The following is a 14,761-nucleotide window of genomic DNA, read 5'->3' on the forward strand; positions in this document are numbered from 1 at the left end:
TGCTGCTGTATACTGTAGTTGTATACTGCCTTGTGCTGCTGTATACTGTAGCTGTATACCGCCTTGCACTGCTGTATACTGTAACCGTATACATATTGTCTTCTGGTGCTGTATACTGTAGCTGTATACTGCCTTGTGCTTCTGTATACTGTAATTGTATACTGCAACTGTATACTGCATTATGCTGCAGTATACTGTAATTGTATACTGCCTTGTGCTGCTCTCCCTATGTTATCAATATTTCTTAGCGTCCAGTTACCATGTACAGTTACACACCACTGTTTGTTAGTCCTCGGGAAAAAGGATGTTTTTAGGAACTATTTATGTTGGCATTTTGTGATTGCTGGATGGCCGAAACACTTCAAACTATGCACGTTACTCAAAATATTGTTCTATAAACTTTCTAAAACCATTTTCCCTTTTAGTTTATACCGATGTACTTTTTTTTAAAGTGCTGTAATACTTTTGAATAAAATTTTAATATTTACAGTCAATTGCCAATTGTACAGGCATTTTCCAAATTTAACCTGTTAATGCTATCAGGTTGTCTGCACTCAAATATACACCTGCACTGTCTGGATACAGCACGCTGTCTGCATTGTGTAGCGTCTGTATTTCATAGCTAAATGCAGCATGACAGAGGAGGCAGTGATTTAGTACAGTTATTCCATTAGTCTTTCCTTCGTATCCTCTTGAAGCCATAAATTGTAAATTATTTGCTTAAAATCAATACTTTGCTTGATCATTTAATTGCTTCTCTGATAAAACTTAAAATAGTAAATGTTTGATATAACTTAACCATACTTTTCAGCTAATAGTTTGTTGCAGGACGGTTATTAAAAGTTCGTCTGGAACTGTCGAGATCACCGGGACTCGCCACATTCTTTGACAAAGTTATTATTTTTGCAGTGTTGTTAGGCAGATGTTAAGGAGGTACAGGTGTTGGGTTGAGACAGGTGTAACTGAGACATGCAAGCATCAAGGCAGGTGTCAGTAAAGACCTTATACTAAACTGCACATTGTATCTTGGCTTAGGCTTGGTGGTTTTTAAGTACTATCATATGATGAACATAAGCACACATATCTAATAATATTAGCTATTTTAAAACATTTAACTTTGGCATTTCATTTTCGTCACCTTTGTTTGAGGTGTTTAATTTTCACTTTAATAATGAGAAAGCAAAATACCGTAAGACATTGCCCATTAGCCTTGCCAAGCAACGCTGTGTATTTTAGAAGACCAGTTCCTCACTGGCCTTAATTATATTGTACTTATGTACACTGCTGATATAAGGCTCAAACCCTGCACGTTGGAGAATTTTTTAAAATCTTTTTTAATGAATAGTTATGCGACATCAATTTTGAAGTCATAGTATATTTTCAAATTGTGTACTGTATAAGATCAGTTGTTTAACAGATGTGTTAATTTTAATTTTAATGTGTAGTTAACAAATTCTTCTTCCTAAACCCTTGCAGGAGGATTTGTGCTTGCTTTAGTTGTCTTTATATTTCAAGAAGAAAGCAATTGTTATATGATATGAGAATATGTGTGAGATGTTTCATAAGAGTTATGATGAACCTCTTATGCAGCTCTTTGCAATGTTCATAATCCCTGTTCACTTTACATTTAAACCAGTATGGCTGGCCTACTGGATAGACCTTCTTTCTAACATCTATTCTGCATGACCTACTGTGGGTGTTCATTATGCTTACGAATGCATGGATTTAGTGCGCACTGGAAGTAGGTACCCATTTTGATATTGTTCTCTTCTTCGTGGTGAGGTCAGTGTGCAGCCGCCTTGTTATTAACCGCTCCAGGCCTCATTATGGTCTGCCTGTATTATATGTTTTCATAAACTTGGATCCAAAAGTTATGAGTAGAATTTCAATACAGTATATACAATATATTTTTTATTATTAGCGTATTGTTTAACCAATACACTAATGTATACTCAAGATAAAAAATTGTTTGATATTAATATTTTAAAAATGTTGATTACTGATTATAAGCAGTAAGTTCTATTTGCACTTTTGGGATCCAATTTCTTTACTGTCTCTCTTATGGGACTGGCAGCTCATTTTATTGATGTCACTTGTTGTCTTGTGGACTTTGTCATGTTTGGTTTACAACCTTCTCTTGATGTTTAAACAGTCTCTTAAATGGTTGACTGAGTAAAAGTTTAAGCCAATTACAAAATATTTGTATGATATGATACAAATTCTAAATTAGTTGCAGACTTAAAAAAGAGCATTCAACCATTGTAGACGTGTTAGTATCTTCCTCCTCCTGGAATTGTCTATATTTCATCATATATCTGATATCTAAAAATCCATGCCACAAATGCCATATCGTGTGGAAGCATATAATATTCATTAACTTTATTTATCAGAATTGGCTGCAGTTATAAACACATCATTGACTTGATGCATTTATGTTATATATGGGATAACACTTTGGGTCATCTTGGTTGCATAATGCACCTATGGTTGTACTACAATATTTTTTTACATATCACTCAATAAATTATTGTGTGGCTAATTGAAGCCAGTTATAAAGTTAAGAAAGGCTGTATATGCTAGTAGTGGATAAGATCAATATTATTAAATTGTAACTATAATCATCACTGGCAAAATCCTGAGGTGACAGTTATTAGAATAATTAAAATTTTATCAAATCAAGAATCTATTCATAGGATTTCATTCCTATAGGCCTTAATTTTTTTATAAAAATGAAAAGTAATGCACTGATGTTCTTTGAAAATTTAGTTTTCTTGTGGCTGTAAAATGAAGTGAGCCTTACTTAGCTCCTTCTTAAGGTTGTAGTTCTTCAGATATATTATTGTAGCATTTTGTATGTAAGTTTTGTGATGGCTATTTGTTTAACATGGTGATGTGGCTATGCTGAGGAAATCAACTGATGATCTCATGTTCAATTAAATATAATCCCAGTGGTAAATCATGCTTGAGTAACTTTTAAATCAATGTTGGATCAACCAGGTTTGATCAAGTTTGCCTGGGGAATAATACTGTGAATGGTCCTTTTGTGATGAAGCTTGAGAAAATGCCTGTGGGATAATTGCACTTTTTTGTATGATTAACCCTTAAACTGCTAAGCTATATAAAAGTCCTGCCATCCAGGTGCACATGAGAAAAAGTATTGAAACCCCATAAGGATCAGTCACATAAGGCAATTTGAGTACAGGAGTAAATCACAGATTATGATTGGAGCAGTGAAAGGATTAAAGAAATAAACCTGAACATAATGGCACGAGGCTTTGAAGGAGTAATGCTGAGTGGCACTTGAGAGTAAGTCTTGATGTATAGAGCAATTTTGATTGTATTGGCATTGTTTTGAGGCTCAGCTGGCATGTTGTGATGAACTATAGGGCATTGATTATAGATATATTTCACGTGATTATCAGAATTGTCATTTGAAGAAGCAATTTGGTTATTTATTCCTTCTGTTTCTGTTCTTAAGCTCATTCCCACACTTTTTTTATCATCTGATTGCAATTGTCACCCTTGCAAATATTATGGACAGTATCTGTCTAGGAGGCAGACTAATGTCTGTTCCATGTAATCCTTGGCGTGGTCCTTCTCAAATTAAAGTGTCAGTCTTTGTTTACAGCATGAGGCAGACCTGTATATGTTACCACATACTGCAATTAAGCTTGCTAGTATATGATTATGTTGCAGTGTTTTACAAGAAAACCATTGTTTATGCCAGCATGTGGTAGTCATTGCATCTGCCGATAATTGGTGCCTGTTGATACTTTTAACACCGTGCCTGCTACCATGTTCCAACTTTTCTACCAGCTAGCATATGACATCCATACTATTTACAAACATGATGTGCAAATAGTTGCAGCACTATATTGACAGCCATGGTACTTGTTAAATTATTGCACAAAGACATTTATTATCACTGTTATCTCTTCTGACACCAGGTATTTTTGTCTGATAAGTCATTGTATAAGCACACTGTGAACTTATTTTTCTTCTCACAGAAACTGTCTTTGTCTTTTGACGTACAAATCCTTCCAATCTTGCTTTCTGACTGTTAGGTTTAACATTTTCTTTCAACATTATTAGTCGACCCTGTTGTTTGACATGGTACTTTCTTCACACCTAATTTATAGCACTTCCTTGACCGTGTACAGTACTTGTTAATTCTGACATCTGGACCTCCCTTATCTTTGAAGATCTGGACAACTCTTTTCTTTGGAGATATCTCCAAAGATAAAGATTTGTACTTATCTTTAGAACTGAGGACATTTTGGTCCATCCTGGAACATTATCAAGTCACGTGATTAGATGACGATAATGGTCCAGGGCGGACCGAAACACCTTAAATTCTTTCATTTTCAGATTTATGGGTTGTGTGTCTAATTTTCAGACATGTTTTATTGACTTCCTGTCTGCCTATACATCCTTTATCTTGTGAGACAAATGGAATTCTCTTATCATCTGACAAAAATGTAATATCCTTAGTGCCTGACAAATCGAACTCCCTTCTAACAAATGAAACTACATGATCATCAGACATATGGAATGCTGTTGGCTTCAAGTACCTATAGAAGTCCATGATAACGTCCACAAACTCCTCCTCCTCCAAATTAGTTCCTGCCTTAACACTGCCATTCCTCTGCCTGATGCACGAAGCTCAAACACATAACCAAGTTCTAACCTTAAAGGGTCTAATAGTGTTTAATTTATCATTATGTGATCTGGTGGTACACTGTGTGTAGCAAATTGTCCGGCAGTATGTGATGTGGCATTATATGTGGCTGGCAGTAAAGGGAATGTGGGAGTACATGTCCTGGTATAGAGGGCTTGTGATGCCAGATAGTTTTTGGGCTAGTTGTTAATATCAACTCATCTATATATATAAATATAGGAATGATTCAGCATGACCCGCCTTGTGAGTTGAGTGGTAAATATCTGTGAAAAATAGTTTTATCTTCAATTAATTTGAAGGTGTATGTCTAATAATTATGCGTGTGACATTTATTAGAGCTAAATCATCATATTCATTGTCAGCTCAATTTTCCTCTAATAAAGTTTTTTAAGATTATTCTCACTGGAGTGCAATTTGGTATATTCTTTTGTTAATCATATCATCTGGAGCTTCAAGGAACTTCTCAGAGCTCCGTGCTAGACTGATTCGGTAGTTGTGGAGCTTTTTACTTTTATTGAAACAAAATATAAATTAATTACGGTTCAATGTACCAGCCAAGCCTTGGAAATTAAATGTTTTTGTGCAGTTCATTGTTTAAAGTCATTTGCACAAGAAATCCATTTTTTGTAATTTACTGACATTTCCACACTGTCTTCTATACCAGTCATGAAGACAAATAAAAAAGCCATATGTATAAATTTCAACTATTATTGTCCAAATTAATAGTTAAGTCATTTTAAAAAAATACATAAATTTGAGTTGGTACTTTATTGGGTAGGTATGCAGGAAACCTTCAACATTGCTTTATTACAAACTTTAAATATTTTATCCAATCTTAATTTTAAAAAGATGGAAAAAAGTTAAATTGGCTGTTATTTGTGTAGAACGAGACTCGCCAGGAGACTGAGTTAATTTCCCACATTATGAGTTTTCTTTAATTCAAGTTTCATTCTCTCCATTGTGTTGAGTCATATGTTTTCAGTCATATCTCATCTCTTGTTTTGTTTCTCTTTGTTTCCCATTTTGTGTAAAACTGTGTTCCATTTAATTGTTAATAATTAAGTGATTCGTGCAGACTAAGATTTTGAGTGGCAGGCAATGTTTATTGTTGTAGTTTTGGTGTTGTCCGGGCTTTATATAAACTTGGATCATCCCCAGTGGGCACAATATGCAAGTGTAGTGTTATTCCAACTGTGAATCAACGCTATCAGTATTCATTTAATGTTGGTAACGTTGATTCAACATTTAAATAACGTTTCACTTGAACATTGTGATCATTGGGTTCTTCAACTCCTGCGGGGGGCCTAGGTTATTTGGATTGCACCTTCCCACCACCTGCATCTTTGCCCTACACCTGCACACACACAACTGTGGCTGTTCTGCTATACAATATGGGTCTCCACTAATGCCTTTGATTGTTTCTCATGGGAAATTACCATGGAAATGGTAGATAATATGGTTATTGCTGTTATTAATGTTATATATATGTTCTAAGCATCTTTTGATGTACTTTTTTTAATAATCTTTATCTTTTCACATTGAAATTTTTGCTGTAACCATGTCAGGATTGTGGTCATTATCCCTTTTCCCCCCCTACGTTTTATTCTTGCATTTCGATAGAAGATGCATGTCATTTACTCTCTTTTGTAAATTAATATTTTATGAAGTATATTCAGTAGCTACCTAACTCATTGGAAATAGATCACCACATATAGAATGTTTTCCTGGTCATTTGGGCTGGCGATCGCGTGTTTTCCTGGTCATTTGGGCTGGCGATCATGTGTTTTCCTTGTCATTTGGGTTGGTGACCACATGTTTTCCTGGTCATTTGGGTTGGCGATCACACGGAGAGACTGGAGACCTTCCAGCGCCCAGCCATCAGCAGCTACTACATCCACAACATTTGCCATGGAGTACTTTGTGTTGGTCTGGTTACTAGGCACTATAACTTTAGCCACCTGCATGCATCTAATCAATTTAGAATTTTCTCACCGAAAGATGGATAGCAATTTGTTAAGAATGATTTTGGCGTTTAAGAATGAGCCGCAGATCTCCTGATGAGTTACATTGTGAGTTTAGTCGAGCTATCCTCTGGAAGAGAACTCTTTTCCAACGGTAGTGCTTCCATGGGCGACCAAGGCCAACCGATGTATTTTTTATTATTACTATTACTGTACTATCAGGAATGCCAATGAATGCTGCTCCAACCTCCCTCCCCAAACTTTAAACACATGAAGTATCATTTACAACTCAGCATTATCACCTTCTAACCTCCTCCGTCAAAATAAATAATTATCCACTTCATATTCTAATCAGCAATAGGAAATTATAATTATAATTGATGTTATTCTATACAGCTTTTCATATAATTCTTACCCATGTTTAATACCGGGAAAAATTGCCGGAAAACATTTCTTGGTTGTCAAAAAGATGTTTTAGACAAAATTCACTTACTTTTCCCTCCTTAGTATGTAAAGGAACTTAACCAGCTTCTTTATGTATACTGTAATGGTCAATATGTTTTGCTGTTTTTGTTTGTTTTTTTGCACATCAACGTTTGTTCCTGTTGAGGAATCATTAATACATTACTTACAGTTATTGTGAGCAACATGACACAAATGTTGAATAGTTCTCAATAAAGCGTTCATTACATTACCAAGTTGTGTCATTGTTCTTTGTACAGATGTGTGTGTAAATGTGGCGATATTTATAATTAAACTTGTTTTGATTGGAACAAGAGATACTGGTTTAATTGGAGATATAAATAAAATCCAGGAGATTTGATAAAAACCCACACTTATGTATTTGAGAAATTGATGTAAAGAAATTACACCAAGTCTTTTGCACTCTCCTGAATGCCTTGTCAAGGTCTGAGTGTGTGGTTAGGACGAGACTTACATCTTAACGTCTACGTGGCTGCTATGTTCCGAACCTTAATGAAATCTGACCCATATATCAATCAGGTCAACCCATGTGTTGCGTTTCCAAAAGGGTCGCCCATGTTAGAATCGGTGAACGCCCTAGTAATATTGTTGAAAACATCTTAATAACTTATTAAACCAAAGGTCTTTTTATGTCAGAAGAACGGCAGAAACTGGATCTATATATGAAAACTCTTTCAGGACAAAATTTAAAGTAAAACTAAAGATATTTGTAGTTGTATAAAAGTTGCATTTTTCATCGGTCGTAGAGCCGGAAATCCGCAATATTCATACAATACAATACAATACAATACAATTTTATTTAGGTAAGGTACATACATACAATAAATATTTACAAGGATTGTTTAACTTATAGGTATAGCTAGTACATACAATGCCTAAAGCCACTATTACGCAAAGCGTTTCGGGCATGATAAACTTAAATGACAAGCTTAATACTAATTGAGCATAATGAGTAGAATGAAAACAAAAAATGAAAACATAGATGAAAAAGCAGCACAAATACAATTATGTCGACAAACAGCGCTCTTTAAAGAAAAAAACAGACATTGGTTGACAATAGAAGGGTAAGGTAGGTTACAGGGAATTTATTAGGTATAGCTTCGCTTTTAACTTAAACTGGTTGAGAGAGGTACAGTCTTTAACATGGTTGGGAAGGTCATTCCACATTCTGGGCCCCTTGATTTGTAGAGCATTTCTAGTTTGATTAAGTCGTACTCTAGGAATATCAAAACTGTATTTATTTCTGGTGTGATGCTCATGGGTTCTGATACAACCTTCTATGAAGCTTTTGAGATCAGGATTGGCATTATAGTTTAGCGTTTTATATATGTATAATACACATGAGAGAATGTGCAGTGACTTAATGTCTAACATATTCAGAGATTTAAGTAGGGGTACCGAGTGATGTCTGGGGCCAGAATTGGATATTGTCCTAATAGCAGCTTTGTGTTGAGTAATTAGAGGACGTAAGTGATTTTGGGTAGTAGAGCCCCAAGCACAAATACCATAGTTGAGATATGGATAGATAAGGGAGTAATAGAGAGTCACCAGGGCAGGGCGTGGTACATAATATCTGATCTTAGAAAGAATGCCCACAGTTTTTGAAACTTTTCTGGGGGGAGCCCCGTCGGCTCCCCGGAGCTTTACCGGCTGATATGCTAATGTCAGACTTTGGCATCAGTCATGTGTATGGAGTTCTAGGGCCTACCGGGGACCACGAGCCAGAACCTGGCCCCCTCAGAGAGGCAAGGGGAGCAATGGCCTATAGAAACCCCCGTGTGGTTGGAAGCATTCTATGTCTGCCATCGACCGGGTCAAGCATCCAGAAAGGTAAGCATTCCAAAACAAACCCCTATTCTGGTGAAAATTGCTACCTAAGCCGAACTAGTGAATAGAACTCTTCAACAGAAAACACGGAAACTAGTATGACGTCATACGTCACCGCGCCGTTGTCTGCGCAGCTCCCCCCTCCCCGGGAGGGGGAAGGGGGAGCCCCAGACCTCCCACGCCGGCTATCCACCCATCAGTTCTTCGGCTGATGCTATAGGCAATGGTTATGTGCTCCGGCTCCAGTGGTTGTTTCAGCACTGTACCTAGAGTGTGGTGTCTGTTTTCTAGGTGGTGCGTGAGCCGGGTGTGATTCTTCAGTACTCGGGCTGCATGCGCCTAGGGTTCCCTTCCCTAGGTGCCCTGTAAGTACTGCCCTTGGGGCTTGGGGCCACCTTCCACAAGTTCCTTGGGTCCTGCCCCTGCTTGGCCGTTTACCGCTTGGTTTTCGGCCGCTCTTTGTGTGCTCGGGTGTTCTGTCTCCCTTGTTCGCCTTAGAGTAAGGGGCAGTGTTTGCACTGGTGGGGCGCGGGGTACTGTGCAGCTTGTCTTTACCAATCATAGCGGCCGGCTCTGTTCCGCTTGGGTACGCTGTCCTCTTGCGGGGTTTTCTTTTTCTTTTGTTTATATACCTGGTGGGGGGGTCTGCCTTCTTTCTTGCCCCTTGTGTTCTGAGTATTTCTGGTGGTACCCCCTGCTAGGTCCCCGTGAGTGTACACGTCCCGGGGGTTCAGCTCTTAGAAAGTTGTTTGGTAGCTTGGGTGCCGGTTAGCAGTACCCTGCCTGGGATTACCTGAGCGCGAGTCCTCTTAAAGTAAACGCTCGGGACCCTGGGAAACCCCTGGGGGCGCGCGGGTCCGATGGATGTGACCCCAGAGCCCCCCCCCCTCGCTTCCAGCGAGTTTGAGGGTTGCTCTCACCTTTTGTCTCTGGGTGACTCTCTGTTTTGCCTCCGTCTGCTGCCTGTGGGGTCGGTGACACCTTCGACCCGGTGTCCTGCGAGTTTGGTTGCTCGTTGTGGCTCGGTTACCCAGTTGTGCTAACAAAGCGGGTGCGGGCAGCAGGGGCGTTGCACTTGAGCCTTGGTGGTGGCAACGTTCTCGTGGTTTCCTCCCCGGGAGCCCCGGGGCTGCCCCGTTGTATTTCGTTTTGGGACTTGGGGGTGTTGGTTGCTTCGGTTCCATCCACGCCCCCTTGTCTTTCCCCTGGTTCACCCTTCCTGCCTGCATCCGGTTCCTTACCGTCTGTAGGTTCAGGGCGGGGTGTTTGGTGGTGTTGAGACTCGGGCAGTCTCGGGGAATTCCCCTTCCGGGGTAGTGACGGGGGCATTTGGGCCTGTTCCTCCAGCCGTGTTGTATGAGTCTGCCAGTGGGCTCCCTTCCTTAGTGTTTTCACGGCTGCCCCGGTTTTCTGGTACGGCCGGGGCTTTGGGGGAACGGCTCGGCCCCGGGGCCTGTCGTGTAGGTTCCCGGGGCTGGGGTGGGGCTGACTTGGGGGGGGCCTTGGCCCCGTTAGACCCCGTGGGGGGTTTTATCCCCCTCTAGGCGGGGCTTGTGGTTACGCGGAGTGGGGTCTTTCCTCCCCACTCGCCGTACGTGCTGTTGGACGTCGGCCCCTCCCCGGGCTCGGTTCCTTGGCCTTTGAGTCGGTTGGTTCCGTCCTGTGGGTGGATGTTTCCTCCCCCGCTTTTTGGGACGGTGTTTTTGTCATGTTTCCCCGTTCGATGGGGTTCTGCGTGACTTTTGATCTCGGGTGCGCCTGCGCCTTCGTGTGCCTTCGGGACTAGTGTTGGCTTCTGTGTTCTCGAGGGTACGGGAAGGTTTTTCGCTACTTCCCGCATTATTGGAACGTCTGTCGGCTCCTAGTACTTGTCGCCCTGTTGGGCTACTTGTCGCCCTGTTGGGCTACTTGTCGCCCTGTTGGGCTACTTGTCGCCCGGTTGGGCTACTTGTCGGCCGTTTGGGCTACTTGTCGCCCGTTTGGGCTACTTGTCGCCCGTTTGGGCTACTTGTCGCCAGTTTGGGTTCCCTTTTTTTTTGGGCTCTTTGCTTCTTTGGCCGGTTTTATTGTTCCTGCTTCCTCTTTTGGCTCTTTTTCTCGTGCAATAGTCCTGGCTGGCGCCTTCCCGCAGGGAGGGTGTGCGGTTCGGCCAGCGTGTTATGCGCATGCGCCGTGGAGTTTGTTTTGGTCTGGGCGATGGTTCAGTGCTGGGGTTTTGCGCCCTTTTTTGCTACAGTGCTTCGCCTCTCGTTCTTCTCCCTGGCTGCGGTATGTGCCCCTTTGCGCCAGGGGTGTCCTGGTTCCCAGTTGTGGGGAGGACACAGCGGTTTTCTGTGTCAGGGGTGTGGACCGCCTCCTTCGCCTCTCCCTGTTCTCCTGCGGGTCCGGCTCTGGCGTCTTCACCTGGCGGTGCTCCCATGTTCTTCTGGGCACGGTTGAGTCGTGTCAAGTTCGAGCCACCATTCGCCAGGTGAGTTTCTGCGGTCTGGCGTCTTTTGGCCGGGCGCTGGATGCGGCGGTGTTCATATACCTGTCTTTATTTAGGTATAATTTTGTACGACTGAGACCGTTCGCACACCAGTGACTGTCCCTTTATCACCCCTTCCTGTCCCCCTCATGTGCATGTCCAACCCATGCTGGAGTCGTTCAGGGGACCCTCCTTTTTTAATGTTGTGAGGTGTGGGGGTTGTAGGGTTGGTTCTGTACTCACCTGGTGAGGCTCCTGGCTGTGCTTGCAGGATTTGAGCTCTGGCTCTTGGGTCCTGCCTATCTGGTAGAACTTGCGGGATAGTACCAGTGGAGTGCAGTGGTGCTATTGGCACTTTTGGGGAACACTGTATTACCATCAGTGGTCTGTGCTTGTTACACGACCTACTTGCGAGCATAAGCCTTCTTGCTGGTTCGTCCGTGGACTTCCAGGGCGCACTGGCCTGTTTTCGTATGGCAGTTCCGGCCCGTCCTGGTTGTGGGGGTATGTGGGCCGGTGGACTGCTCCTAGCAGCTGCCTGGTGGGCCATCTTCTGGCCGGTCTGGCCTGACCTTGGGCCGGGCTTGAGGTGTAAAAGAGCTCCCAGTACCTCATCCAGCAGGTATTGAGCGGGGTTTCTCCGCCGTCGGTCGCCTGGTGCAGGTTTCTGGGCCTGCAGGGTTTTGTCGTGTCTCCGTTGGCCCTGTCTGGGGTCTGCCTGCTCCGTTCTCTGCCTTTGCAGAGGGGAGTTGCTATTTACATGTTGCATGTTGCAGTGGTGCCTGTTGCTGCTGCTGCTGCATGTGAGCATTGGTACCGTGTTTCACGGTGGCGTGTCCTTGTTCCTGTGTCCGGTTGTGGAGTGGCGCTTTGCTGCCGTTTTGTGCCTGGGGATTGCGTGGGGTTTTTGTCCCTGCCTGATTGTCCACCCCTGGTTGTTCTGGTTTTTTTTTTTTTTTTTTTTTTTTTGTGCTTCTGCTCTTTCTTCCTGCCTCTTCTGCAGCAGGAATGTTCTGCGTGTGTTCTTAGGCGTTGGTCAGCCTGTGTCCTGTGATGTGCTTCTTTGTCTCGGTCTGTTGCAGTTGTTCGTGCCCCTTGGTTCGGGTCCTGTTCTGGCGGCGACCCTTCCGCCTTCTTTGGTTTTCCTAGCTTGCCCTGCCGGTTGTTGTTGTTTTATTTTTTTTGGGGGGGTTCTTGCGATGTCTCGCGTCGGACCCGTCGTTTCTGAACTCCTGGCGGGCTTGCATGCTTCGGAGTTTTTCTGTTCGGCAGACGTTCCATCTCCTTGTGCCGCCTGGGTTTCGGTGGTCGCGCCCGAGATCTTCTCGCGGCTCCGCCTTTTTCCTGGGCTCGGGGGGGCCTTGTCGGGGCTGCTTATGTTCTGCCTCGTGGTCTCGCCTCCGGTTGGTGGTCGGGTGGCTTCGTGGTAGGTGTCCCACCTGCGTGCTTTCTTGGCGGCAGTATGGGGTATTTTGGCGGTCCTTCCTTTTCCTGTCCCTTCTTCGGTGGGTCCTTCTTGTTGGCTTGGTTTACTCTCGGCTTGGTTTTCTAGTGGGGGTTGGGGGCCGTCGTCTTGCCACATACTGTCGCCTCTTTTCGTGTGGCGCAGGCGGAGCCGCTTCAGCTTGCTTTCGGTCTTGGTGTTGCTTCTGCACCGTTAGTCAGCTGTCTTGTGCGTCATTTCACCTCCGGCCTGTTCGTGCGCCGCTTGCACCATCCTGGTCTCTGGTCAGCGTGCTCTGTCTTCTCCTCGGTTGGTAGTGCCCTTTCGGTTCCGGTGTGTTTTTTCGTCGGCTCTTTCCTTTGGGCCTTTGCCTCTGGGGGTCGGTTCGCTGTGTTTTCTTGCTCCTTCGGTTTTAGCGTTTTGGTTGTTTGATGGCAGCAGTCTCCATCTTTTCTGGCGCGGGGTGGGGCTGCTGCATTCTGGAGGGGTCCAGGGTTTGTTGGTGCTTTGTTGGTCGGGCCGGGGGTGTGTCGTTTTTGTGTTCAGTGGCGGCCCTCTGCTGTTGTTTGCGTGCCACGGCGTTTGGGTCCGGAGCGCGTTTTGCGTTGATCCGGTTCTGTTCTTCCCGGTTCGCGGGTGATGGTGTCCCGGGTGGTCAGCCGTGTTCTTGCGGCTAAGCTGCCTGTGTTCTTCCCTCATGCCTGTGGCGTTCGTGGCTTCGCTGCTCTCGCTGCCGTCTGGGCGACGTGGCCTTGCAGTCTTTCGGGCATGGATTTTTGGTGTTCGTGCAGGGGCCTTGCCGCTCGTGGTTCTCGTGTTGTTCCCGGGATTTTCGGGGCTGTGGCGCCTTGGGTTGGCGTTTGCTGCCGGTTGTCTCGCCTCCTTGGGGGGTGCGTGGTGTCCGCCTCCCGGTTTTGTCCCTTTGACCTTCCTCTGTGGGTAGTTAGCTCCGGGGAGCCGACGGGGCTCCCCCCAGAAAACCAGCGTTGAATGTAATGAAACGCCATTTTCTGGGTGAGACCCGGAGGCTCCCCGGCAACCCTCCCTCCCTCCGGTCGGCGTTTTTCGCGTGTTTTGACATCCAGCCTCAGAACTGATGGGTGGATAGCCGGCGTGGGAGGTCTGGGGCTCCCCCTTCCCCCTCCCGGGGAGGGGGGAGCTGCGCAGACAACGGCGCGGTGACGTATGACGTCATACTAGTTTCCGTGTTTTCTGTTGAAGAGTTCTATTCACTAGTTCGGCTTAGGTAGCAATTTTCACCAGAATAGGGGTTTGTTATGGAATGCTTACCTTTCTGGATGCTTGACCCGGTCGATGGCAGACATAGAATGCTTCCAACCACACGGGGGTTTCTATAGGCCATTGCTCCCCTTGCCTCTCTGAGGGGGCCAGGTTCTGGCTCGTGGTCCCCGGTAGGCCCTAGAACTCCATACACATGACTGATGCCAAAGTCTGACATTAGCATATCAGCCGGTAAAGCTCCGGGGAGCCTCCGGGTCTCACCCAGAAAATGGCGTTTCATTACATTCAACGCTGGTTTTTTTTATATGTTTAGAATGTGTCCCTGGAAATTAAGCTTGTGGTCAATGAGAATGCCAAGGAATTTGCCATCTAATTTGTTACAAATTTGGGTATTGTTTATTTTGAGATTTATTTGATTAGAGGATTTATTGCCAAACAGAATATAAAAGGTTTTGTCAATGTTAAGGGTGAGTTTGTTGGCAGTTAGCCACAGATGGACTTTATTTAGCTCAGTATTTACTGTGGCATTTAGAGCAAGGGGATCAGGACTGGAGTAAATGAAGGTTGTGTCGTCAGCAAATAGAATTGGTTTGAGGTGTTGGGAGGCATTTGGAAGGTCATTAATGTAGATGAGAAAGAGAGGGCCAAGTATGCTGCCC

At 44.0% G+C, this 14,761-nt stretch overlaps 1 protein-coding gene and 1 long non-coding RNA gene across 2 annotated transcripts in view; one reads left to right on the top strand and one right to left on the bottom strand.

Moving 5' to 3' along the window:
- LOC138349880 (uncharacterized) overlaps positions 1-14,761 on the bottom strand; it is a 609,089-nt gene that overhangs the window by 273,575 nt on the left and 320,753 nt on the right. The window lies entirely within an intron of this gene.
- The window catches only part of LOC123771937 (phosphatidylinositol glycan anchor biosynthesis class G), a 74,817-nt gene continuing 69,709 nt past the window's right edge, over positions 9,654-14,761 (top strand). The window contains exon 1 of the mRNA XM_069337840.1: positions 9,654-11,419. The gene's annotated coding sequence lies outside the window, so the exon portion shown is untranslated. The remainder of the gene's footprint in view (positions 11,420-14,761) is intronic.

The sequence above is a fragment of the Procambarus clarkii genome, chromosome 38 (genome assembly GCF_040958095.1).
Source record: "Procambarus clarkii isolate CNS0578487 chromosome 38, FALCON_Pclarkii_2.0, whole genome shotgun sequence".
Taxonomy (NCBI): Eukaryota; Metazoa; Arthropoda; class Malacostraca; order Decapoda; family Cambaridae; genus Procambarus; species Procambarus clarkii.